The 25,668-nt window shown below is 41.2% G+C and overlaps 1 protein-coding gene across 1 annotated transcript in view; it reads left to right on the forward strand.

The window, feature by feature from the left end:
* Nucleotides 1-460: 460 nt before the first annotated feature.
* Cab39 (calcium binding protein 39) overlaps nucleotides 461-25,668 on the forward strand; it is an 82,065-nt gene continuing 56,857 nt past the window's right edge. Inside the window, exon 1 of the mRNA XM_050123170.1 lies at nucleotides 461-608. The gene's annotated coding sequence lies outside the window, so the exon portion shown is untranslated. The remainder of the gene's footprint in view (nucleotides 609-25,668) is intronic.

Consider the following 25,668-nt stretch of genomic DNA (forward strand, 5'->3'; position numbering starts at 1 on the left):
TTCAGAAAAAGGACCCAGATGCCAAAGAGGGACTGAGGGCCGAAAAGCAAGTAGGGGGCACGTTGACTCCAGTTTGGCATCTGCTTTTTTCTCTGCCCGTACCTCTTCCCTGAATCCTGCGATTCAGGCGTCTTGAGTCCGCCAGGACGCCCGGCGGCGCCCGAGGCTGCAGAGGGCGTTGCGACGCCGCCCGACGTCGCACCTTCGGCGGCTGCGCAGTGCGCACGTCAAAGCCGGGCTCGAGCCGGAGCTGGGCGCGGGGCGCCAGGAGCCGCGCGGCCTGAGAGACTCCGAGGCTTCAGTAGCCGCGCGAAGGCTGAGGCGACCTCAGAGGCGAAGGCGGTGCCGGGCCTCAAAGCCACAGCCGCAGCCAGCCCAAGCGCAGCAGCGCGGCGGCCACCGCGGGAACACCCTGGGCCACCGTCCGCCCGCGCAGCCGCCGCCGCCGCGGGAGCCCGTCGCCGGGAGCAGCTGCGGGCGGAGGACAACGGAGGGCCGGAGCGCCCGAGCCGCGCCGCGGGGACCGAGCGAGCAGCCCGAGGCGGCGGCGGCCGAGGACGGGGACGGCGACGACACGGAGAGGGAGCTCCCTGGCCCGGCCCAGCCCCGTGAGTGACCCTCCGGCCCGGCCCTGCTCGCGACGCGGACGCCCGCCGGCTTCCGCCCGGCCCGCCTCCATTTTCCCGGGTGGTGGCGGCGGCGGCGGGAGCGGCCCGGGTCAGCCGGAGCCCCGGGCACCGCCCCTGTCCTCGCCGGTGCTAGGTTCCCGGGGCCTGCCAGCCGGGGCTGCGGCTAACCCGGGAAGAGCTGGTCCGGCCAGCTGTCACTCCCGCCGCGCCGGGGACTTGGAGCACCTAGCCCCGGAGCCCCGTACACCCTCCCTGTTAGCGGGACGCAGGCACTGTCTTTGTAGGGACCCTTGCAGGAAAATGCTTAACTGATTTCTGGCTAGGAATTGTGCGCTCGGCGCGTTCCCGGGTTCGGTTGGAGCTACCCAAAGCGCCGACTGCGTGCCGGTGCATTAGCGACTTCGAGGTGAACCCAGCCAGGAGGTGGCCTCCCCTGGGAAGCTTTAACGTTGTGATGTGAGAGATAAGACCGGGTACACAAATAACCGCGACACCAGGCAGGAGGGGATAGATAAGTCCTGTTTAAGAACTACCGATCGCTGGAAAGGTGCTTGGGGAAGACCTGACCTGTCGATCGTTTGTTTCCGCCTTCCCACGAATCTGGGAGGTTGCCTGGGTGAGGCGGTGCTAAACCAGGTCTAGAAGACTCGATTGGATTTGGGAGGAGAAGGAGGTTGCGGAGAAGGGCGTGGAGGGGCAACCAAGCCGTAGAGGACAAAGGTACAAAGAGCATGGGAATGTTGCTAATTCCACCACCGAGGGCCGCGGTAGGTGGGGTAGTCTGAAGAGGCAGTTGGGGGTCAGATCTTTGAATGGCGTGGAGGAGCTGTTTGAGCGACCTTCCACGGGAAACTTAGAACTCATTTTTCAGTGACTCATGAAGCCGGAAATGTATGCTAGGGCATATTAAAGGCGCTCTCGTGAAAGACAGGCGAGCCGAGAAGGCCACAGTCGTTGACATGGTTCCTTAAGTATTAGGCAGTTTGAGATGGATTTTTGACAGCTTCCGAGGTACGTCAAAGTCCAAGCCAAGGAAAACACCTTTTGCCAAAAGTGTCACTAGATACACACTTGGTAGAAGTTATGGAAAGAGGTCCCTAAATTTACCTCCTCTTCGCACACAAGGAATTTGTGTTGGTGAGTTCTTTAAAATTGCTTCAGAACTTCTGGGCCTCCGTGTTGAAATTGAAATTTAAACTGCAAATTTATAAAAAAAAATTTAAAAAACTGTTAGCAATTGTCTAGACAGACAGTTAAACATACACCCTTTGCTGAAAGGGTAAGTTTTTTGTTAGTTTTTAGTTACGAAAATATTGGATAGCCAGAAGTGAAAGTTTTTAAGCTCTATTTCATAGTTTAAAAAAAAAAAACAGCAAGTAATTAATAACTGCTAGAAGCAGTTATATGACTTGTGGAACTGACTTAGAACTTAATACTGATTTTGCAAACTCTTGTATGAACAAGGAAATACCTACTTTTTTCAGTTTTACATTTTTCTTTACCAAAGTAAGACATGATCTAGCTGATGCTGGTGGTGAACACTTTTAGTTCAGAAAGGCTGAATCTCTCTGAACTTGAGGCCAGCCCAGTCTGCATAAGGAACTGCAGACCAGATAAGATACACAGTGAGACCCTGTTTTGTTTTTTTAAGATATGCTCTTTGAAATGTGGAAGTAGGAGTCCAACTCTCCTTTCTCCACTTCCCTCCTCTCCCCCACCCTGCCCCCATATTTTGAAACAGGGTCTCACTGTGTAGCTCAGGTTCTTCTCCAATTTGCCATCCTCCTGTTTAGGGCTTCCAAGTGCTAGGATTACAAAAACAACTAGTTTTTTTTTTTTTTTAAGTTATCTTCTTAATCTTACCTCTTAGATTTTGTTGCTGTCAGCATTTTTGCATATTTCCTTTTTGTTCTTTTTCTATGTCTATTTTTTTTACGTAAAGAGATGTACTGTGTGTATTTGTTTATTTGTTTATTGGCATTTTGAGACAGAATCTTACTCTGGCTCAGGCTGTCCTGGAACTTGCTGTGGAGGCCAGGCTAACTTAAAAACTACAGATAGTTTTCCCGACTTAGCCTCCTAAATGCTGGAATTGCAGACTTGAGCCAACAGCACCAGTATGGAAGTTTTCCTACGTGTTTGTTTGCTTTTTACCTGAAAAGTTGTATTGTTATTTACAGTTTCTTGTTAGGAGTATATTTATTAGTTTCTCTTCAAGGTTTGGGCGCATTGCTGCTTACTGAATGTGTTTTCATTTGGCAGAATGCATGTATCTGATTATGAGGGATGGAGGAGAGCACACAGCAGGTGCTTTTAGAAGGGCAACTGAGGGGCTGGAGAGTGAATATTGCTCTTGCAGAGGACCTGAGTTCTGTTCCCGTTGTGTTTTCAGAATCCAGTTCGGTTCTGTATGGCTCCAGCGGCTCCACACACTCCATGTTCACATACCCACATGTGTACACAATTAAAAAGAAAATTAAATGAAGGGCACTGTGAAAAGATTACATTCATGGCTGATATATTGTCTCCTGTACACTATAATGTTGTGACCCTTCCTACCCTCTACCTACTACTAAAATATGGTCTCTGTACTAGGGCTGTCCACAGGAGTATGCTTTTTAATCATGCCATTAGAAAGATTCAGGCTGAATGCTGGCACACAAAATTTAGTGAAATGATATGCTGTCATTACAAGGGAGCATTTTTTTAAATGTAGCTTAGTTTAGTTTATTGGCATTTTAGACTGTAGGTCCTTGTATTAAATCAGCTATTCCTTTTGTGTTTTGCTGTTTCTTTTTTGAATACTGTAGAAAATGAGATGATGAAGTAGACTGTGCTTTTTGTTGTGTTTTTTATTCCATACTGGCCTTGAACTCAGATTTACCTACCTCTGCCTACCAAGTGCTGGAATTAAAGGAATATACCACCATTCAGCTTTGTTCCTGTTTTTTTGAGACAGAGTCTCATTCAGTAATTCATACTGGCCTAAACTTAACTTTGTAGTTTAGGCTGGCCTAGGATTTGTGGTAATCTTTTTGCCTCAGCCAGATGCTGGGATTACAGATGTGTGCCACCACTGCGGACTTGTTTTCATAAGATTAATATGAAATAGTTTGAACAGTCCAGTTACTTACTGGGTTTGGTTTTATAATTTGTCTTATGTGAATCTTTATTGTATATTGCAACGTGTATATGCTGTATAGCATCTTTGTTATTTTCTAATACTCAAAAATTTTGTTTTTGTCAATTTTTGTTAAGTATGGATTTTTGTAGCGTTTGCTGTATTCTACCAAGGTCATAATTTTCCTGAGAAGTTGATCACTGACTGTTGATACTTGTCCTATTGGCTGTATAAATAAAAGTATAGATGTAGACAGACAAAATCACACTCCCCTCCCCACAAGCATAAAAGAGAAAAGAGATAAAATCTAGTGATAGACCAGAATTTTAGGTGGCATTTTTTTGGGTGCCATTACTGATCTTTTAAATCCTACCTCTTAAAAAAAAATCCATTCGCCTCTTTTTCATGTGTCATTTTAATAAGGTGTTTGCTTTTTATCATAGATAATATGAATAGCATCAAATTTTTTATTTTTTATTTATTTATTTATTTGGTTTTTCGAGACAGGGTTTCTCTGGTTTTGGAGCCTGTCATGGAACTAGCTCTTGTAGACCAGGCTGGTCTCGAACTTACAGAGATACGCCTGCCTCTGCTTCCTAAGTGCTGGGATTAAAGGCGTGCGCCACCACCGCCCGGCCAAATTTTTTATTTTTGTAGACAAAATTTCTCCATGTGATAAAGTTTGGGAAAATGAAATCTCCGTGGATCCCTGAACTAGGTTACTTCTGTCTTTGGATGCTTTATTTCAGGGGTGTGAAGATACTATACTGTATTTGAGTCTGTACAGGACAAACCAAGTAGCTGAATTTTCACAAGGGTATAATTACTCTTGTTTTTTTGTCAGAGAAGACGGATAGTCAAACCTTTGGTAAAAGAAAGTGTGAGCCAGGTGGTGCTGGTGGTGGTGTACGCTTTTAATCCCAGCACTTGGGAGACAGAGGCAGGCAGATCTCTGTGAGACCAGGCCAACCTGGTCTACAGAGCAAGTTCCAGAACAGCCAGCGCTGTTACACAGAGAAACCGTGTGATAAACTTGTGTGGTTTTATTTTTGTGTTTTTTGTTTGTTTTATCTGGGGTCCAGGTATGTAGCCCATAAGAACCTCAAATGGTCCTTGTGCTTCATCCTCATTTGAGTGCTTGGGCTAAAGACATGTTACCGATATGGTATAGTGCCTAGCTAGAGTAGTCTTGTATGGAACTGTATTTAGTTTCGTTTGCTCTTTTGAGACCAGGTTTCTGTATGTAGCCCTTGCTGTTACAGAAGCCTGGCCTCAAACTCAACAGAGATCCTCCTGCCTCTTCTTCCCTAGGGCTGAAACTAAAGTGAGTGCAGGAGCCACCACACCTGGTTTTCTCACTGTCTCATTCTAGTGGTTGTGATGAAGAGAACACACGGCATTACTTGTAGACTAGTCTGGGAGTAAAAAAAAAAAAAAGTTTGGTTTTTGCTTCTCAGACCATCCAAGATTATGAGAAGGGTTATTGAGATTCTTGGTAACAGAGTTTAGATTGAAGGTTAATGGCTCATTGCCGTCAGCAACGTGTGTGCACAGGCGTAGTATTGGTGTGTATAGTCCTCTGCCATTTTTATCTTACAGAACTTAAGTTTGTGCTGTCATTTTAACTTTCCCCAGAAAGGAAGGGCAGAGGACGATAGACTTTTGGTCTATAGCAGCTGTAAACTTAAACTGGCAGAGGAAGGGGGAATGGCATGCAGAGAACTGCAAGAGGTCAGTCAGGTGTGAAGTAGCCGCAAAGGGGAGTGCTAAGACCCGCCCAGGCCATTTCTGGTGACTGTATCCATTACATGCCTATTCCTTGAGTATTCTAACTTGAGGCCTGTCACTCTTGAGTGGATTGTTTTAAGCTGTAGGTTTATGTTTGCTTGTTTATATGTATATGTTTTGGGGGAGTGGGAGACAGGGTCTCATTGTTGGACTAGTTGACCTCCAGTTCAGTGTTATAAACCAGTCTAGCTTCCAGGGTATGATCTTCCTCAGTTTCTTAGGTACTGGCTGGCTTACAGGCACACACACACATTTTCAGTGCATATTACAGAGAAAGGAAACCTAGTTAACCAGTGTTTAGTGGCACCCTGATTTTTTTGAGCAATTATTCTTTGGTGCATTCTTCAGTGGGTATATTGTTGACTAAGAAAGTACAGTGATGTTAAAACATTTATTAATTTTATAATTTTGATAAAATGTTTGCCTGAGAAACAAAACAGGTTTTGTGACTTGGTTGATACCTTATAGCTTTGTCTAATGGCCCATAACTTGCCCTCTAACAATGTGCTGTTAATTGTATTAGTCATAGTTCTACCCCCAAACCTGCTGTATCAAGCACAGGAAAACAGCCTAAACAGGTTGTGGTTTATAAATCTATGTTGGTCTCTGGGATTTGGAGGACAGGACTAATCTCAGGGTTAAAAGTGTTGTGCTTCATTGGGATCTTTACCTCTCCTTCAGTGGGTTCTATTACTCCAGGCAAGTTCCTGAACTCCCCTTTAGCTTAGATTCCTCAGATAGGAATGGTAGGACTACATCTGGGAGTTGTAGGGATAGTAGCCCTGGCACATACTAACTGTCCAGAAATCATAAGTTTTGTGATGCTAATAATAGAAGAAACTTTAGAACTTCAGAAACAATCTACTTAGAATGGTTCTTTCTGCGGATGGAAACACTGAAGCCTGCTCTAACTAGAGGCAGTATCTGGTTAATTTTGCAGGTAGGGTTTTCTGCAAAATCCAGCCACTTGTCCAGGGTTGCTCTACAGCTTATGAGCTGTGGGGTTGGAACTGGAGCTAAATATCTTTGTTCTTCATGTAGATTATGTGAGTGAAATTTTTGTACTTTATGCAGTAATATCTTTTTTGAAACTCATTATTTTAAATGACAATAATTGTATTCAGTTTATGTTAAATGGCCTTTGCTTTTTTTGTTTTAGCATAGAAGGGTTCATAATTTTGTTTTGGGTGACAGTATGAATATTAAAGGTGAAATAGAGAACCAGGGGAGACAGCAAAGATTACTAGATAAACTTCACATGGCTACTGTTACCTGTTGACATATTGGACAAACCTCTAAGGTGGGTAGTGTTGTCTCCATCATTACAGATGAGAAACCAAAGTGGAGACTTAGCTAAGGGCATACAGATACTGCAGCTGAGCTGGGATTGGAAACCAGGTCCACCCCACTTCAGAACAGGAACTCTGGACTGAGCATTACTTCATCAGCTGAGATTGTTTTACTTGCTCAGAAAGGCTTTGGTTTCTTGTTGAGCATTTTTGTGTTAGTGTTCTAAAATGGTTTATAAAGGCAGTTGAGGATTTTTAATTGATTTCTAAACAATAGCCACATGTTATAATCCCTAAAATGATGGTTTGTTTTAAATGCTTTAGTTGTATAGTCATAATTGCTCAGTAGTGTATAGTTTAGTTAGACCAGTGGATAGCGTTTACTTTTTATGTTACTCCTACTGTGAGGATGAGAAGCATGTGGGCAGTAGGCAGGGCTGGGTTCTGATGGGATGACTAATGATGTTGTCACTCTGGGTCAGTCATCCTTGATTCTACTAAGAGGCCTAGGCTGGAAACTCCTCCAGTCTATATTGCCCTATTTTCTGTAATCGTGTTGTGTGGGTTTGGCTTACCTTTTTTTCTGTAGGGTTTTGTTTGTGGTGGTGAAGGCTGTTTCTTTATGAGAACTTGAAAGCATGTGACTGACTGCACTTGCACATTTTTTTCTCCCAGTTGGTCAGGTGCCTGGAGTTATTTCACACTGTTGAAGTACTCTGCATAGGGTAAAGGTGAACAACAAAAAAAGTCTATTTTGTAATTCTCTACCTTTGTAGTTACAAAATGTTGAGAACTAATTTTAAATGGTAGTAAAGTACAACAAGTTTAATAAGTCAGATAATGATTAATAAGTTCTCAAAGCCTCCCTCCCATGAGTTGCTTTGTCACAATTGTGAAGTCCTATGAGCTGTTTGGGGGAAGGGAAAGACATGAACCAAAGGCAGTGAGTGGAAGGAAGGACCAGACCTGGAGAGTCAGGTTGGAGATGGCAGTTCCTAGCAGATGTCTCCTGATGCTCTACCTGCACTAAGCTTCTGCACCATCTGAGCTACCACGCCTTCCTATCTAGGATTATAACAGTGGCCAAAGACAAGGTGACACACGTGAGTAACAACTCCTCAGGTAGCTTTTGTTTGATTCACATGCTATAAACTTTCTGCTAAATCCTGGTTTTAAATGCTGGCTTCAAGAAATTGTTGATCTATCTAATCAACCCTTTTATGCTGTAATGGCAAACTATATTCTAGATAGGTACTCCTGACAGGCAGGCAGGCAGGAATTGGCTCACAAGTACAATCTATACAGATCTTCTTGCCCTCACCCCATTACAAGATCCCTTTATCCTTTGTTCAGCCTTTATGAGTTATATTAGGTATATAAGTTGTTTGGAATTGAAAGTTTTGGGGTTTGTTCTCACTTTTGAAAACTGTTTTTTTTTGGGGGGGGGTTGTTTTTTGTTTTGAGACAGTAATTCTCTGTATAACAGCCCTAGTTGTCCTGGAACTCACTATGTAGACCATGTAGGCCCCACAGAGATCCTCCTCATCTGCCTCCCAAGTGCTGGGATTAAAGGCATGTGCCACCATGTCTGGCTTGAAAAACTTTAAGGTATCTTCTTGCTTCCCTTTGTCTTTTTTTTGTTGTTGTTGTTGTTTTTTTGTTTGTTTTTAAGGGAAGAAAACATTTCTGTAAATAATAAATGATCCAGGCATATGCTAGCGTGATAATATTTGTAGTCAGCTGAGATGAACTGCTTAACCAAAGGACAATTTCCTGTTCACCTGTCCCTGCTGTGTTTGCACTGGAAAGTGATTTATATCATAGAAAAGATTGTAGTAGAAAGGTAAAGGATCCCGCTTTCCTGGTAAGCTTATCAAGTTGTGTTTTGTGGAGTATTATTAGTTTTTGATAGTAGCTCTGTAATTTGGGTCTTTTTAGGGGAGGGAGGCAAAGTCTCATGTCCAGGCTGGCCATGAATTTTCTGTATAACTGAGGATGACTTTACAGTTTCCATTTTTCTGCTGCTGTTTCTCAAGTGTTGGTTATAGGCATATATTACAGTTTTTGTTTTGTTTTAGTGATCCCAGAGCTTCATGCATTCCAGGTGGATGCTCTAACACCAGGCTTTATCCTTAGCCCCAGGTTTTTAATTTTAACAGTGATTATCTTTTCTGTGGAGCGTGTCAGAGAAAAATAGTGCACATTATGACCCTTTCCAAGGACACCATAATGGGCAGCACTTCCCATCTTACTGAGGTTACTTGATCAGAGTATAGTGTCCCTTTCCCTGGGAAGACCCACAAAGACCTTAAAAGAGAGGTTCCATTGGAATAGTTTGAGAAATGTTCTCATTGCACACTTAATGGTATGATTTTCATAGCATTATTTCCTGGTAAAGATGTTAACTTTTTTGTTTTGTTTTGTTTTGTTTTTTAATGGCAATCTTGCTCTGTAACTCTGGCTGACCTGGAACTTGCTAGGTAGACTAGGCTGGCCTAGAACTTTGGCAGTTTTTATTTGTTACTTCCTGAGGGAGCTTTACAGGTGTGTGCTACCACACCCAGCTGGGAGATGATAACTTTTTATCAGAATTAATATTTTTGTCCTGAAGTGAGTATTTTGCCTGCATTTATGTGTACCATATGCATACTAGTAACGGTGGAGGCCAGAAGAGGGTATCAGATCCCCTAGAACCAAGGATACATGCGGATGCTGGAAACCAAGGCCTGGTCCTCTGGAAGAACACTGTGTATCTGCAGCCCATGAAGCAGAGCTCTTTTATTAAACTTATTCTATATGATGCTTTCCAGTATTCTAGATTTGTTAATGCTTGTTAAAACTATTAGAAACAATTTACTATGCAGTTTGAGATACATTTTTAAGTTACATGGGTTATAAACACAGCTGATAGAAAAGAGTGAGGCTGTACTATAGAGACAGTTCTATAGTGAAACAGTTCAAAAGCTCAAGGCCTTGAGAAAGTTATATGCTTCTGGGGATCATATTGTAGGCACATTCTTCCCTATTTTCTTGTTGGTGAGATAGTAAGAGTAGACTGCTGTCTGTAAGGAAGCTGTGAAGGTTCAGTAAGAAAATGTGCACAGAATCTGGCATGTTCCAGGTTCCTAGTACATGGTAGCTGTTATGGTGACTGAGGCTCTCAGAGCTCTTTTTCTATGCCATATATACTTTCAGAAATATTTGATGACTATGGAAATTCTTTAAGCCCACTCTTTGATCTGTAGTTGAATGTGTCATTTGTTGTGATGTCAGCAGAAAGGACACACTTAAAAGTTTTACCTCCTAGTTACGAGCTTTATGGTACAGTATTGCACAACTAAAAAGTTTTTCTTTTACACAATTCCTTAAGTAGGCATGTTATTAAATACAAACGTATCCATACTAGCCCAGCATCATGGTGCTTGCATGTAATCCTAGCTCTCAAGATGTTGAAGCAGGAGGTAGGTTCACACATTTGAATTTAGACTGGGTTGCATAGTGAGACCCTGTCTAGACAAACAGTGTGCATGCTTGCAACAGTGATTAGTTTCTTATAGTTCTCAATTTTTTAAAAATAGTTTATCTATTTTTATTTTATGTGCATTATTGTTTTGCCTGCATGTATGTCTGTATGAGGGTGTATGCCCCCAACCTCCAGCTTAATTGACAGGATTTCATGGAGGTGCGATGGTTCCACCATGTGGCAGGTAGTAGTTGTATCATATTTGTGTATGTGTCTGCAGGTACCAGGGAGGCCAGAAGAGGGTGTCAGATCCCCTGAAGCTAGGATCCTCTGGAACTGGAGTTACAGTTGTAGCTGTCATGTTGGGAATTGAACCCAGGTCCTCTGGAAGACCAGCCAGTATTCACCACCAAGCTATCACCAACCCTGTTTCTTTTAGTTCTAATTCACTAAAACAAAAATAAAAGTTGATATTTCTTATTTTATCCCCATTTCTATAGGTTATTTTTAGTTCTCCTATTCTTACTATTTCTACTATCACTGGGGCCTTAACCCAAGAAAAGAGACAGAGGAGGTCAGTAATGGTGGAGGCCAAATCAACTATTGTCTTAAACGTAGCCTACTACTTCATGTGTCTATGTGGCCTATAACACATATGAGTGTTCTGGCCCAGGAATAAATTCTTCCTCGCTTGACTTTTTTTTTCAAGACTTTAAAATGAAGTTATGTTTCATAATCCCCTGCCCCCGCAAAGGTCAGGTGTGGTAGCATATGTCTTTCATCTCAGCACTTGGGAGGTAGGTAACTCTCTTGAGTTTGGAGTCAGCCTGGTCTACATAGAGTGCCAAGACAGCGAAAGCTGCATAGTGAGACCCTTGTCTCAGAAGTGTGTGTGTGTGTGTGTGTGTGTATGTATGTGTGTGTGTGTGTGTGTGTGTATGTATGTATGTATGTATGTGTGTGTGTATGTATGTATGTATGTATGTAGTGTATTTAAATGTGGGTGTGTTCACATAAGTTTAGGTGCCTTGCTGGGACAGGGGTGAAGAAACACTTGGAGCCAGAGTTACCAGAGGTTGTGAGCCACCCAACATGGTGCTGAGAACTGAATTCAGGTCCTCTTCAAGAGCAGCAGGCACTCTTAACTGCTAAGCCATCTCTCCAGACCCCTGGTGAACATTTTTTATGGGAGTTCTGGTGTACCTGGGAAGGGCTTCTCTGATCAGTAAAGCAAATAGTCAGTGGGGTCACTAATCTAGGCTAAAATAAGACTGTAGACAGCATCCTCTGCACATACCAGCTCAGTATGAAAATAACACAGGAATTCTGTGCTGGTGTAAGCATGAAGTCTGAGATAAAAAATAAATAACGGACAACCGATACATGAGTACCAGTTGCTGATATGTTGTCAAGACCTATATAAGTATTCAACCCATTTATAAGAACCCAATGTTTTCATATGTTCAATAAATTAAACAATACCCTCAGTTATAAATTAGAAAGGGTCCTACATCCAGAACTCTGGTGCAGAGCCTAACCTTGTACATGACATAGCTTTTTGTCTTGACAAGACTGGGATAATAGACCCATTCTGGAACATAGCCACACCAAGCCTTCTGTTTAGGCGGTGAGTTACCATGAGTGCTGATTAAGGAGCTGAGAAGAAATGGAGTTTTACAGGAAGACTCAGAGAAGTTCAAGTGCTGTTCTTCCACAGAGTGGAAAGTTAAAATGTGCAAACCACACATCTGGAAATTGGTACGATTGCCGTAGTCCACAGCCAGGTGTTGATTTCTAGAAGCTCCAGGCCATTTATTAGCTATTTCCTTTCTTTCAGGATTCTAAGTAAGGAAAGCCTTCATACACACCCCGCCCCCCAACACACACACACACACACACACAGAGACAGAGAGAGAGAGAGAGAGAGAGAGAGAGAGAGAGAGAGAGAGAGAGAGAGAGAGAGAGAGAGTGTGTGTTTTGGAGTCTGACCTGGAACTCACTCTGTAGCTTTGAACTCATGGAGATCCGCCTGCCTCTGCCTCCCGATTGCGCCGCTGCCACCCCACCCCTGGTGCATTCATGCCGTTTTAAGTTGGAATATTTTTGATGCTTCTATGAAATAATTCTATTTTGCTAGTTAGGTTTTTGTTTTGGAGTTTTTTTTTGCTTGTTTGTTTAGTCATCTTGACACAAGCTAGAGTTAATCTGGGGGGGAAAAAAACCTCAGCTGAAAAAATGCCCTTGTAAATAAGTTTGTCCTTTAATCAGATCTGTGAGGCATTTTCTCTCCATCCCAGCACTTGGGAGACTGAGGCAGGAGGATCACAGGATTGAGGCCAGCCTGGGTTACAGTGAGATTTTACCTTTAAAAGGAAAATTTTGCAATATTGCTATTTTCTTCCTTTACTTAGCATGTTTTTATTCTGGCCAGGACAGCAGGACAGTATAAGGTACCAGCTATGTCCCTTATATCATTACTTTGTTTTCCAAGAGCTTGTGCTCAGGAAGAATGCTGGTTGGCACTCCCTTTTTGGAGAATACTAAACCAAGAAAGCCCAAGGTTAAATGTCCACCAGTGCCAGACCCAGGCTCTGTGGCTCACATCCTAAACCTCTTACTCTGAGTTGCTCTGTTTGTGTTACTAGAATAATAATCTTCCCAGGCTTGCTGTGAGATAGTACAGGTGAAGTGAATAGAGTAGAACCGAGCACACAACAAACAGCAGTTGTTACCCTCTTTAACGGGTCCCTGTTTATCTACACTTGCTGGTATTTTATAGTTTCTAGAGCCATTGTGGAAAGTGTGGGGATTATCAGCCGGTTATAATCTTAAACTTACACACTCAGTTAAAGAGCTCCAAGAGTTCAGCCCAGTAGCCATATTTTATACAAAGATACTTGATTTCTTGCTAGCAGTATTACAAATGTCAGGACAGAAATATTCTGGCTATGAAAAAAATAAATATCTAAATATGAAATATTTGGGATCACTGAAAAAAAGCTAAACTCTTTTTAAAGGATTTATTATGTGTATAGTGTTCTGCCTGCATCTATGCCTGCAGGCCAGAAGAGGGCATCAGTCATTACAGATGGTTGTGAGTCAGCTGGGAATTGAACTCAGGACCTTTGGAAGAGCGGGTAGTGCTTTTAACCACTGAGCCTTTTCTCCAGACCAAAAAACTAAACTTTTAAGAAACTGTACAGTCATAAAAAGTGGGAAGACTAAGCAAGAAAAAATCCCTCATATTAGTGTATTAAATTGTATTTAGTGTGCATGCACTTGCATTATGTGTGTAAGTGCTTGGACATACATATGCCATGGTGTGCCTATGGAGATCAGAGGACAGCTTGGAAGAGTTGGTTCTCCCCTTCCAGTGTGTGGGTCCTGGGGATCAACAGCAGGGCCTTTCCATGCTGAGCCATCTCAGTAAAGCCCACTCATAAACCTCAAGATATTTAAGAACCTATTTAATGAGTGCAGTCACACTCATAAGGGGGAAGAGGAGAAACGGTATCTCTAGCCCTAGCTGTACTGAAACTCACTATTTAGTCCAGGCTGACTTCGAACTTAAGAGATCCACCTGCCTTCGCCTCCCAAGTGCTGGGATTAAAGGGGTGCACCAGCACCACCTGGCTCTGAGAAAAGATTACTTAGTAAGAAACTTTTAGACCGTTGGGGAGGTTTTTTCTTATCCACATTTAGTGCTGGGAATTCGACTCAGGTACTTGCATATGCCAGGGAAGCACTCTGCCACTCAGCTACATACCCATTCCAGGAAATCAGTTTCGATAGATAAGGTACATTTTGTAAGTGACCATTCCGGGTAGAAGAATAAGGTTAAAAGAGAATTTGTGTGGTTACTTAATAAGACTTTTGAATGACAAAACAAGACTTCTTCCCATTTCTTTCAAATGATTTAAAGGGGGTGGGAAGTGTGTGCCAAAGTGATAATAAAAGGTTGATATTTACCTCAATCTGGTAAAAAGTGCTGAGTTGATCACTGCCACTTGCTTGCCAGCTTTTCTTTTTGTTTTTAATGTCCCTAGTATTCTATTCATGTTAAATGGAGACTCAGAAAGTTTGCCTTAGAGTTTTGTTGAACACCTCTAACAAACAGCAGGGCCCGATGGGGACTTGGTCTGATGAAAACATACATTGTTAGCTTTGTGTTCTTGAATGAGAAACTGAGCAGGGTATTGGTGGGTTGTTGACGGGACAGTGCTGTTAAATACTTTTCAGATAAATTATGTTCTAAAACACTGGGGAAATGTAGTATCTAAGTAAATAAATGCGGGTGGACTAGGTGGAGGCATTAAGTTGATATTCTGAGAAGTGGTATTGTTCAAGGCTAATTGGCTTGAAAGCACAGGGTAAATGCATACAGTTACCAGTAAGGCTTTATTTCTGGGAAATACTATGGCCTAGTTTATATGCAGGTTGTTAAGATGTTCATTTCATGTAAACCAGTAAAAATACATTTTATTTTTCATACTTACTATAAATTATTGCCAATTTAAAAAGGTTCTTACTGGTTATGTGATTGTAGTTTCACTCTGAATATGCTGAAAATTACTGAATCGTATGCTTTAAATGGGTAAATTGTGAATTATATCTCAGTAAAATTGTTATTTTGAAGTCTGTTTTAACTGCTAAGTGGGAGAAAATGGTTTGACTCTAAATCTTTTCCTTTTTTTGTTGTTGTTGTTGTTATTGTTTTTGTTTGGGAGGTGGTTCGAGACAGGGTTTTACTGTGGTTTTAGAGCCCGTCCTAGAGCTAGCTCTTGTAGACCAGGCTGGCCTCGAACTCACAGACATCCGCTTGCCTCTCCTGAGTGCTGGGATTAAAGGCGTGCGCCACCACCGCCTGGCAATCTTTCCATTGTTAAAGGTATTTGAAAAATGGTTTTTCAACTTGTGTTATCCTTGTTCTGTTGGTGTCATCCTCATTTTGTTGGTGTGTTGGTATTTGGTGCAATGTCACATGTGGAAGGTGAAGTTTGTGTTACTACCTTAGTGATAAAGGAGAAGTGAAGTCATCTCTTGAATAGTGAGTTCCAGAACATTGGGTTCAAGATACTTGGTATCATCCAATGCTGTACACATAAACACCATGTCTCATTGTTGGCTTTTATGTAGTCTTCCATGTTGTGAAAAGCAAGCACAGAGGTTCATAAGCCATAGTAAAATAGCTCAGTTTGGAGTAGAAAAGAGATCATGTGAAGACACTGGGCTTTTAGGAAATGCAGTCAAGTCAGTATAGATCTGAGGGTTCACAAGGAGAGTGCTTGCTTAGCATGCATGAGACCCTGGATTCTCTCGCCAGCACCACCAGAAAAGAGCAAGTTCCATGAGAAAGATGAAAATGATGGCGTGTCCTTGAAGGGGAAAATGGCATTCAGTCCACCATCTGGAATGGATGGATGCTGATGGGAGATTGAAGCATTGGGTCATGTTCCTCAGGGGAAATGTCATCCAGTCTGCCATCACGATAGACGGATGGATGGATGGGAGGTTAAAGAGTTGGAGCATGAGCATATTCTCCTGGAAATGTAAGGACTTGTTAATATTTGCCAAGAGAGACTTGTTTTCATCACTAAGAAATATGTAGGCACAGGTGACCCTGTGGAGGGCACTTCTTTGCTCTTGCAAAGAGTGTGAATGGGAACAGAATGGAAAAGTTGACTAGACCAAAATGGCAGGTGATTAACAAATGTACTAATTTCTGAGGGAAAGTATGCGTTAGTGTTTGTCCTCCTGCAGCTGCCCAGCTAATCTCTCTTGGTTCACCAGATTGCTCTGATTTAGAAGACAATATGAATTCTATCATTAAATGATGCTAGAGTCCTGCTGTCTCCACCTAGTTTGACTCTAACGCATTGATTCTGGAGTCATCCAACTCACAGGTCCTTTGAAACCAAAGCAATTTTTAAGAGATTTGTTTCTCAGAATGAAAGCTGTGATGTTATGGTATGTCTAACTATAAAATGTTCCGCCTAGCCCTTTCAGGCTTGAAAGAAAAAATTCTAAGAAATTCTGCTTACATTCTCTCTTCCTTTGGTATTACATTCTTCTCAGAAATTGTTACAAAGAGAATTTGGAATTAACAGTGTTTTTGTTGTTGATAACTTTTGTTTATCCTGTTTAATTTTGTGTATGTGTATGTAGACTATGTGTGAGTTCCTGTGTGTGTGTGTGTGCATGCGTGCGAAGTATGCATGCTAGTGCATATGTGTACATGTGTTCAGAGGGTTGGGGGGGCACCTATCATTTTTTAGGTGTCTTCCTCAGTTGATGTGCATTGTATTTTGGGAGTGGGGTAGAGTAGAGATTTTTATTGTTATTTGTTTTCTAAGATAGAGTCTCACTATATAGCCCTTCCTGGCCTCACTATTTAGAGCAGACTGGCTTCATTCAGCTTTGTTTTGAGAAAAAGACTACACTGAGCCTCCGAGCTCAACTTTACTGAAAGAGCCATCTCCCCAGTTTATGGTTTGTTTTATTTGGGCCTTGTGTTTAGATTTTAGAGACAGAATTTTCCTATGGAGCCTGAGCTAGCCTCAAACTCATGATACTTCTTTCCTCAGCTTCCCAAGTGGCAAGTGTAGTGCCGGTTTTCAAGTAATTGCTTGTTCCTGTATTCACCTACCTACATATTTATATATTTTTAGTTGATTTGTCTGTATCATCTGCATCTGCAAGCAAATGTATCCAAAGGGTATATTTTGCAGGGTCATTTTAGGAGTTAAGATTAGGATGATGATGAGAGAAAAATTGCATTTTCTTTTATCGTCTTGAACAATATTCTTTTACTTTGTGAATAATAAGCAGACAATAGTTTTTTGTTTGTTTATTTTTATTGGTTCAGCACTGGAACTTGAACCCAGGACCTTGAATATGCCAGACAAACACTACCACAGAGCTCCAAGCCCAATGTTTCTCAATCTTTTAATAGCACATTTTTAGCCCCTAAGTGTGGGTATGCAGATTATATGGGAAAGCCAAAGATGAAGATGATGCCACTGTTACCACTAGGCCACTTTGTTTTCCTGGGAGGTTCAGAGGAGAAATGCCAAACTTGTGCTTAGAGCTGCTCTTCTCAGGAAAGATATCCATGGCAGCGAAACCCAGGTGTGAGTGAGAGAGAGAGTGAGTGTGTGTGTGTGTGTGTGTGTGTGTGTGTGTGTGCGCGCGCGCGCATGCACTCAAGTGTTTGTTACCCCACTCCCACCTCCATAAACAGGGATTTTAGTAAGATTTTATCTTGGGAAATAACTGAAATACTTAGGGCATGGGTAAAACCAGATGTACCTGGATCCCACAAACAGCTGGAACCAGGCCATAAACATTAAGGTAGTCTGTTCTTACTGCATTTCTCTGCTTATTCCATCTCGTACAGAGTTCTCACCTGGCCACCTGCATTTTATAAGTGGTTCCTGACTAGGTACTGGTCTCCCAGGTTAAACGTCTGGTTTGCCTTTCAGCTACCATGCAGGTCAGCAGTGAATTGATTCATGTAGACTGTCACACATACCATTCGAGCTGTATGAGTGGTACATGACAGGGTAGGGATTGATAGAAGAACATAAGAGGGTAATATAGAATGACCTATGAACCAGGAATAGTGGTGCATGCCTTTAATCTCAATGCCCACGAGGCAAAGGCAGTGGGTCTCTGAGTTTATAGCCAGCCTGGTCTACAGAATGAGTTCCAGAACAACCAGTTCTCTATGCAGAGAAACTCTGTTTTGGAAACAAACAAATAATATTAATAATGATGATGATAATGATAAAAATAGGGACCTATGACCTTTCTAGCAGAGGATTCTTGGTGTGTTAATCTGGCTTGTTTATAGGTGTCTAGGATAATAATGTAATAGATTTCTTGGTTATTTATCTTCTCCAGACGACTTGTTCCTATTTGTTTCTTCCACTTTATCTCAGATTTTAGCCTTAAAAACAGACTTTTTTTTTTAAAGTATACATATCTTCAAGGTACCTGGGGAGTATGCAAAGAGTGAACTCAGTCCCGTCTCTGCCACCACCACTAAAAAAGTCACAGTACTTACATTTTTACTCAGTGTTCCTGGAGTGTAGAAGGAGAGACTGGAAGGCAAACTGTCTTTGGTCGAAACCAGTATTTGTTGATTGACAGCGTTTTTGTTTACCTCACCATTTATATATTGTTTCCCATTTACATTGTGTTTTTGCCTATTGCTTGCTACCCTCATCTCTTATATTCTTGGTACTTTCTTAATGTCCTTGATGAAACGAGACTAGACTATGAAAATGATCTACAAATTCACCTTGGCTATTATTTTAATTTATGAATGGAAATTTTTGTACTGCTTGAATAAAATATATTTTGTATACCTGGTAAAAATAATTTTCTGTGAAAGAAGACATTTAAAGCTCAATTTCTGCTGTGCCTTCCATTAACAGCAACTTAAACAATATGTTACATAAGCTTGGAAATATTTGTGGTTTTTCTTAACCAGAAAGAAAATTGATGGGAACTAAATAAATGTACAAATACACAGTGTACACAGTAAAGGAGCTGGGCCTGCCCTTTTATACTGCTGAGGAGGCTGGACTACTGTCAGAGCTAGAATTTGACTTTTTTTTTTTTAAGATTTATTTAATATATAAGGGTGCTCTATCTGCATGTATGCCTGTACACCAGAAGAGGGCACCAGATTTCATTCCAGGTGGTTGTGAGCCACCCCGTGGGCGCTGGGAATTGAACTCAGGAGCTTTGGAAGAGTAGCCAGTGTGCTCTTAACCACTGAGCCATCTCTCCAGCCCCTAGAATTTGACTCTTAAGAAAACAAAGTCCCCTATTTTGATTTTGCTGTAAACCATATATATCGATTGCCTTAATGTACTTTCTTTTGTCTTTTTTGACATAGGTTCTTCTTAGCATTGTTTTCCTAATTTCACCTCAGGTAGATAACTAACACACTGAATTATGCAGTAGTATGCAAATTTGTAATGGTGCTAAGATTAAAAGCTTATGTTTGTACCCATATGCTAAACTTAGATTCTTTTAAGTGTCCCTCACTGCTGTGATCTGGATTTGATTTTAGTTATCTATCCACATGTTGAAGACTTGATCCTCAATGGATAATGGTCAGACCACCAAGAAATGGGCCTAGTGCTCCTAGGTCATTGGGAGTGAAATTCTTGTTAGAGGGCCTCCTTTTCTTTTTTGTTTTCTGTTTGAAATGTCACCAATAACTGCTTTTTTCTGCCATTGTTACCTAAGACAGCGAGTGAGAAGGCCCTCATTAGAGGTGCACTGATGCAGGTGGTAAGCTCTTGAACCTCTTAAGCAGAGCTAAAGAAACATGGTTCTTAAGTTAGCCTGACTCTGGCATTTTGTTACAGTGATGAAAAGGTGACTGGACACCTATCGTCATTTTAAGAAAATGGGAAAAAATAGGAGTTTTTTTTTTTTCCTTTTCTGTCTTTACTGACTACTATCCATAGAAAGAAGATAAGGAACATAGAAAAACAGGACAAATTGACTCTCTTGGATCAGGGTTAATACCCAAAATAAACACTTATTTTTAGTATTGTTAGGTGAAATCCCACATTTGGCTTTGAGTTGGGTAGCTAGAATAAGGAGTCAGTTCCAAGCAAGACTATATGTAAGACACAAAACAAACTGGTCACTTAAGAGAAACATGGAGCTGGGTGGTAGTGGCAGCACTCACCTTTAATTCCAGCACTCATGAAGCAGAGACAGGAAGAGTGAGTTCCAGGTCGGGCTCCAAAGCTACACAGAGAACCCTGTCTCAAAAAAAACGAGAAGGGGAGGGGAGACAGACCCCGGGAGCAAGAGAAAAGGAAGCATAACTCCTCCAGGAATTAAGAACGTCAGTATAGTATTTATAAATGAGCTATTCGGGCTTAAGTGTAACATATTTTAGTTTAAAACCTAAAAGATAATATTGACCCGGAGTGTAGTATTGTTAAATCAGTATTTTTCTAACTGACCCAGGCCCACTTGTGATTCTTCCATCTTAGCCCCTGAAGTTCTGGGGTTGTAGTAGGCTTCCACCACTACACCATGTTAAAGTCATTGGTTTTATGATGCTCTGGAACTGTCATAGTGGCCTTGCAATCAGGCCTCTGAAAATCTTATTAAAGTTAGGTACCAGAAAGATTCAAGGTTATAATCTCAGATAACTGCCCTGGCTTTAACAATCAGCTAGTCCTAGTGGACAGTACTCATAGCTACCTCTGGAAAGAAAAGAGCTTCCCCAGTGCTTGAGTTCAAATTAGGTGCCTACATTGACTTGGAGGGCCAGGTCTATATGCCTGTAATTCCAGTACTTGGGAGGCAGAGGTAAGGGATGGATAATGAGTTTGAGTTTGCATACATAAGACTTTGGTTTCAAAAAAAGATTATTCACGATCTAGAAGTCCATTATATAAAGCCCGATAGGAATGAAGTGTTTAGTCTGGAATAAATTGACCTCTTACTCCAGAACTCAGCTAGCACAGACTTGAAAGCTGCTGTCAGCACCATAGCTAATACCATTTCAGTCTGAAGACATTTCTGAGCTCACATCATCTCCCATTAGTTTGAAACAAGTTCAAACAACCCTATTTGCTTCACTCCTAGAACGCCTGTGGGAATCCAGTTTTAATCAGTGTAACTTCCTGTTCAAACCACCATGATTCTGACACTTTAAGTCAAAGAAATCCTGGACGTGATGGTGCTGCATACCTTTTATTTCAGGAGGCAGAGGCAAACAGATCTCTGAGTTCTGGGATAAATTGTGAGAGTGTCTCAAAAAAACTAAAAATTAAAAGAAATTTTTTTAAAAAAGGAGACGTGAGATATGCACATATGAGAATGATGTATGAGAATGGTAATCTGTATGTTTGATTCGTTCCTTTGTGTGCAACAACACTCAGATATTTAGTCATTGTAGATACTTGGGGTAGTAGCATTCAATTCTGGAAAAAGTGAAGGAAAAATAAAATTCTATGTTGAAAACTTATAGAGGGGAAAAAGTTTTCAATGTAAGAAGTGTTTCCTGGCTCGAGTGTCTCAGCTTAACATCTTATGCTCTCTTGACTGTAAGAAGCTATTGTTTCTTACATTTGAGATAGAGATTTCAGATGGAAAGGCGGATTTTCCAGTTCGACTGTATTGCGCTCTCAACACATCATGAGTGGAATGTTCTTTGAGCAATAAAGAAGGCATGTGGCCATTCTGTAAACAGCACAGAGCTTTTCAACTTCTGCCTTCCTTTCCACTCCATACTTTTATTACCAACAGAGCTTGACAAAAGGACAAAAATAATTTTGTTTCCATATCAGACTTTAGATTGTAGCATACAGCTCTCTAGCTGACTTCTGGCTTTCATCCAAAAGTGTCAGTGTCTCAGAGCCAGTTCAGGGAACATCTTCACCTTGATGCCTGCCTTTAGTATGCAATGTACCTTGCCTGTCCTCTGAACTTGGTACTGGTAAGGGTTTTCATCTAAGATATAGTAATGGGGTGTTTGTTGGTGTCTCCTGTGTACCTCTCTTGTTACTCTACTTCATATCATGACCTCATCTTTCTAGATCCATGAACTGAGTTGCCTGTATGTGGCAGAAAATTTTATTTTCTCAAAAACAAAGCACAAGCAACCACCAACTTTTATGTGATCCTACCAGCTAGTGACAGCTGTGAGGTTTAGTTGCTTCCTTTGATGTTAAGCACTATTTAGCCTCATTGTTTTTATTGAGAACTCTTCTCTCAACCTAGGATCAAGCCTTCATATGCCAGTTAATGTGTCTTGGAGTATAGAAAGGATGTGCTGTGTCTGGGTAGAAGAAAGGTCTTATGTAGAATGTGGTTTTACCTAAGTGGCTTTCAATCTGGGTTATGATCCCTTGGGGTGGCATATCAGATATTTGCATTATGATTCATAACAATAGCAAAATTGCAGTTATAAAGTAGCAGTTAAAATGATTTTATGAGCTGGGCGGTGGTGGTGCATGCCTTTAAATCCCAGCACTTGCAAGGCAGACCGATCTCTTGTGATTTCGAGGCCAGCCTGGTCTACAAGAGCTAGTTCTTTTAGCTACACAGAGAAGCCCTGTCTTAAAAAACTAATAATAATAATAATAACAACCATCATTTTATGGTTGGGGGTCACCACAATATGAGGAACTGTGTTAAAGGGTCACAGCATTAGGAAGATTGAGAACCGCCATGCAGTTGAGCAATCTTTCTCCAGATATTTTTGCTGAAGAACGCTTATTTACACTAACTACCACAATTTGACAGCCTTCAGGTAGTTAAAAAGAAAACAAACCTGCAAATCTCCAACTATGGTGGTGCAGTTTGGGCAGGTTTTGCAGTATGTTTGTGCTTTTGTGGGCATTTGGCCAGAATAAAAATAGTAATGCCAGATCTTGAAGCAGAGTGATTATTTCCCAGATAAATTCATATCTGATTCTGTAGACATTTAAAGCTGTGAGTTGAAAGTTTTTTCAAAATACAGTTTTTTACTAGAATGACTAAAGGCAAGCTTAGAAATTACCTTTGCAAGTGTGACTTTTTAGTCACACATTTCTAATATACTTCATAATAATATACTAATAATTCTTCAGCCTAAAAAACCTTCTGAAAGGTAGTTTTGTCTGATGTTTTTTCTCATCTGTTTACAGTTCAAGTTTGAATATTGCATCCTTCTTCAGGAATTTGCTTTCTAAAGGGCAGGGTTGGCTATTTGCTTTTCATATTTACAAAAATGTAGGCAAGACCATGTTTGCCCATGATCATATGGACTGTGTTTGCACAAGCCTTGTGGCAGAGCAAGTAAAACGTTTGCCCTGAAGAAAAAGTAGTTATAGTTCCTTTCTTGAAGATTGATACTTTCTCGTTCTCTTAAATATTTTTTCACTACTTTATTATGTGTGTGAACATCTCACTTTGTACATGCAGAGGTCAGAGGACAGCTTGCAGGAGTGAGTTTTTTTTTTTTTTTTTTCCTACCATGAGGGTTCCATGTATTAAACTCAGGCTTGGTAGCAAATGCCTTTACCCACTGAGTCATCTCATTGGCCCAGTTTCTCGTTCTTTTTTGATTTCATGTGTGAGTATTTTGCCTCCATGTATATGTATGGACGATGTGGGTGTGTGGTGTCTCTTGACATCAAAAGAAGGTGTTAGATTCTCTGGAACTGAAGTTGCAGATGGTTATGAGCTACAATGTGGGTGCTGGTAACTGAACCTGCTGGGCCATATCTCCAGCCCCAGGTTTCTCATTCTTTTGTTTTGTTTTGTTTTGTAAACAGGGCTTCTCTGTGGTGTACCTCTGGCTGTACTGGAACTCACTTTGTAGACCAGGCTGGCCTCAAATTTACAGAAATCCTCCTGAGTGCTGGGATTAAAAGTATGCATCACCAAGGCCCAGCTTTTCATTTTGTCTTCTCTCTCTCTCTCTCTCTCTCTCTCTCTCTCTCTCTCTCTCTCTCTCATTCTTAAATGTGGGTGTTGGTTAGCTTTTCTTACTAAAAGTATACCACTGGGGGCTGGAGAGATGGCTCAGTGGTTAAGAGCATTGCCTGTTCTTCCAAAGGTCCTGAGTTCAATTCCCAGCAACCACATGGTGGCTCACAACCATCTGGAATGAGGTCTGGTGCCCTCTTCTGGCCTGCAGGCACACATACAGACAGAATATTGTATACATAATAAATAAATAAATATTTTAAAAAATAAAAGTATACCACTGATTTGTGGTGGTGCATGCCTTTAATCCCAGCACCCGGGAGGCAGAGGCAGGCAGATTTCTTGAGTTTGAGGCTAGCCTGGTCTACAAAGTGAGTTCCAGGACGGGCTCCAAAGCTACAGAGAAACTCTGTCTCGAAAAACAAAACACAAACAAAAAGAAATAGTTGAAATCCACATTTTTAAAAATTAGTTCTAAAATTATGATACTGTAGCTTTTAATTCCTTATTATATCTATGAATCATTTTTATTGACATTGGAAAGTCAGAAAGCAGTCATGTATTACAGTTGTTTATAAATAATGCTTTTAATATATATTTCCAGTCTCAAAGTATAAGAAATCTTTTTAGTAGTTTGAGAAGTCCAGCATATGAATAAGAAAGCTGTCAGGACTTTTCAGATTGACTTTTAAGGAATTGTTTTTATTTTTACTTATTTACTTAGTGTGTGTATACATGTGTGCATACATGTATAGTGTGCATGTGTGTGTTTCAGTGTCTGCTGAGGCCAGAAGGTGACATATCCCCTAGAGCCAGAGTTACATGAGGTTGTGAGCCTCCTGACATGAGTATAAAGAATTGAGCTTGGGTTCTCTGGGGGAGCAGTGAGCCATCTTTTAGACCCTTCAAATGAATTTCCAATCTTTGTTTTGCTTATTTCGGGTCTCATCAATAGGTTGAGAAATCATTTTAATGAGTTACTACCAGCCTTTTGGTTGGAGGGACTAGGATGGAATAGAACAGAATACAGAGTAAAAATATAAAATTATGATAAAATAGCACAATTATATAGTATAGTTTTACCTGTTCACAATAAGTACTCTTTGACCTTTGTTGGTTTGATCGGTCGGTCAGTTGGTTGGTTTTTCTGGAAGTCAGTTCTATCCTTCCACCAACTCAGTTTGTCACATTTGACAGCATCTGCCTTTACCTGCTGAGCCGTCTCGTTGCTCTTCTCCCACCATTCAATTTAAAATATACTGTTAATGGATTTAAATCAGAAGAAATTTAGAAGAAATAAATGTTCATTCCTACAGGCTTATTCCAAAATGCTGTAGCAAACAAGTGAAGATGTACCTTGCAGTAAGAAAACACATGAGCTGGGCAATGGTGGTGCAGGCCTTTAATCCCAGCACTTGAGAAGAAGAGGCAGGCGGATCTAGTGAGTTCTAGGCCAGACTGATGTACAAATCGAGTTCCAGGACAGTTATACAGAGAAACCCTGTCTTGAAAAACAAAACAAAAATGAAAAAATATACACGAAAGACTGGAATTGATGGAGTAGCTCAGAAGTTTGTCTGCTGCATCTTTTGACTATTCAGTGGGGTTCAAGACTAAATTTAAAAATTATGTTGATTGCCGGGTGGTGGTAGCGCACGCCTTTAACCCCAGCACTCAGGAGGCAGAGGCAGGCGGATCTCTGTGAGTTCGAGGCTAGCCTGGTCTACAAGAGCTAGTGCCAGGACAGGCTCCAAAGCTACAGAGAAACCCTGTCTCGAAAAACTAAATTAAAAAAAAAAAACTTACACAAATAAAATCAAGTTCCTCCTGAATTACAATCTCTCCTAGATCTGCTGAAATTCTGGTAAATGGAGGCTTCCAACTTCAAGAGCTCATATTACCTGGTAGAGTTCCAAAAGTCCT

The sequence above is a fragment of the Alexandromys fortis genome, unplaced genomic scaffold (assembly GCF_014885135.2).
Source record: "Alexandromys fortis isolate MF-2015 unplaced genomic scaffold, M_Fortis_MF-2015_v1.1 scaffold_213, whole genome shotgun sequence".
NCBI classification, from domain to species: Eukaryota; Metazoa; Chordata; class Mammalia; order Rodentia; family Cricetidae; genus Alexandromys; species Alexandromys fortis.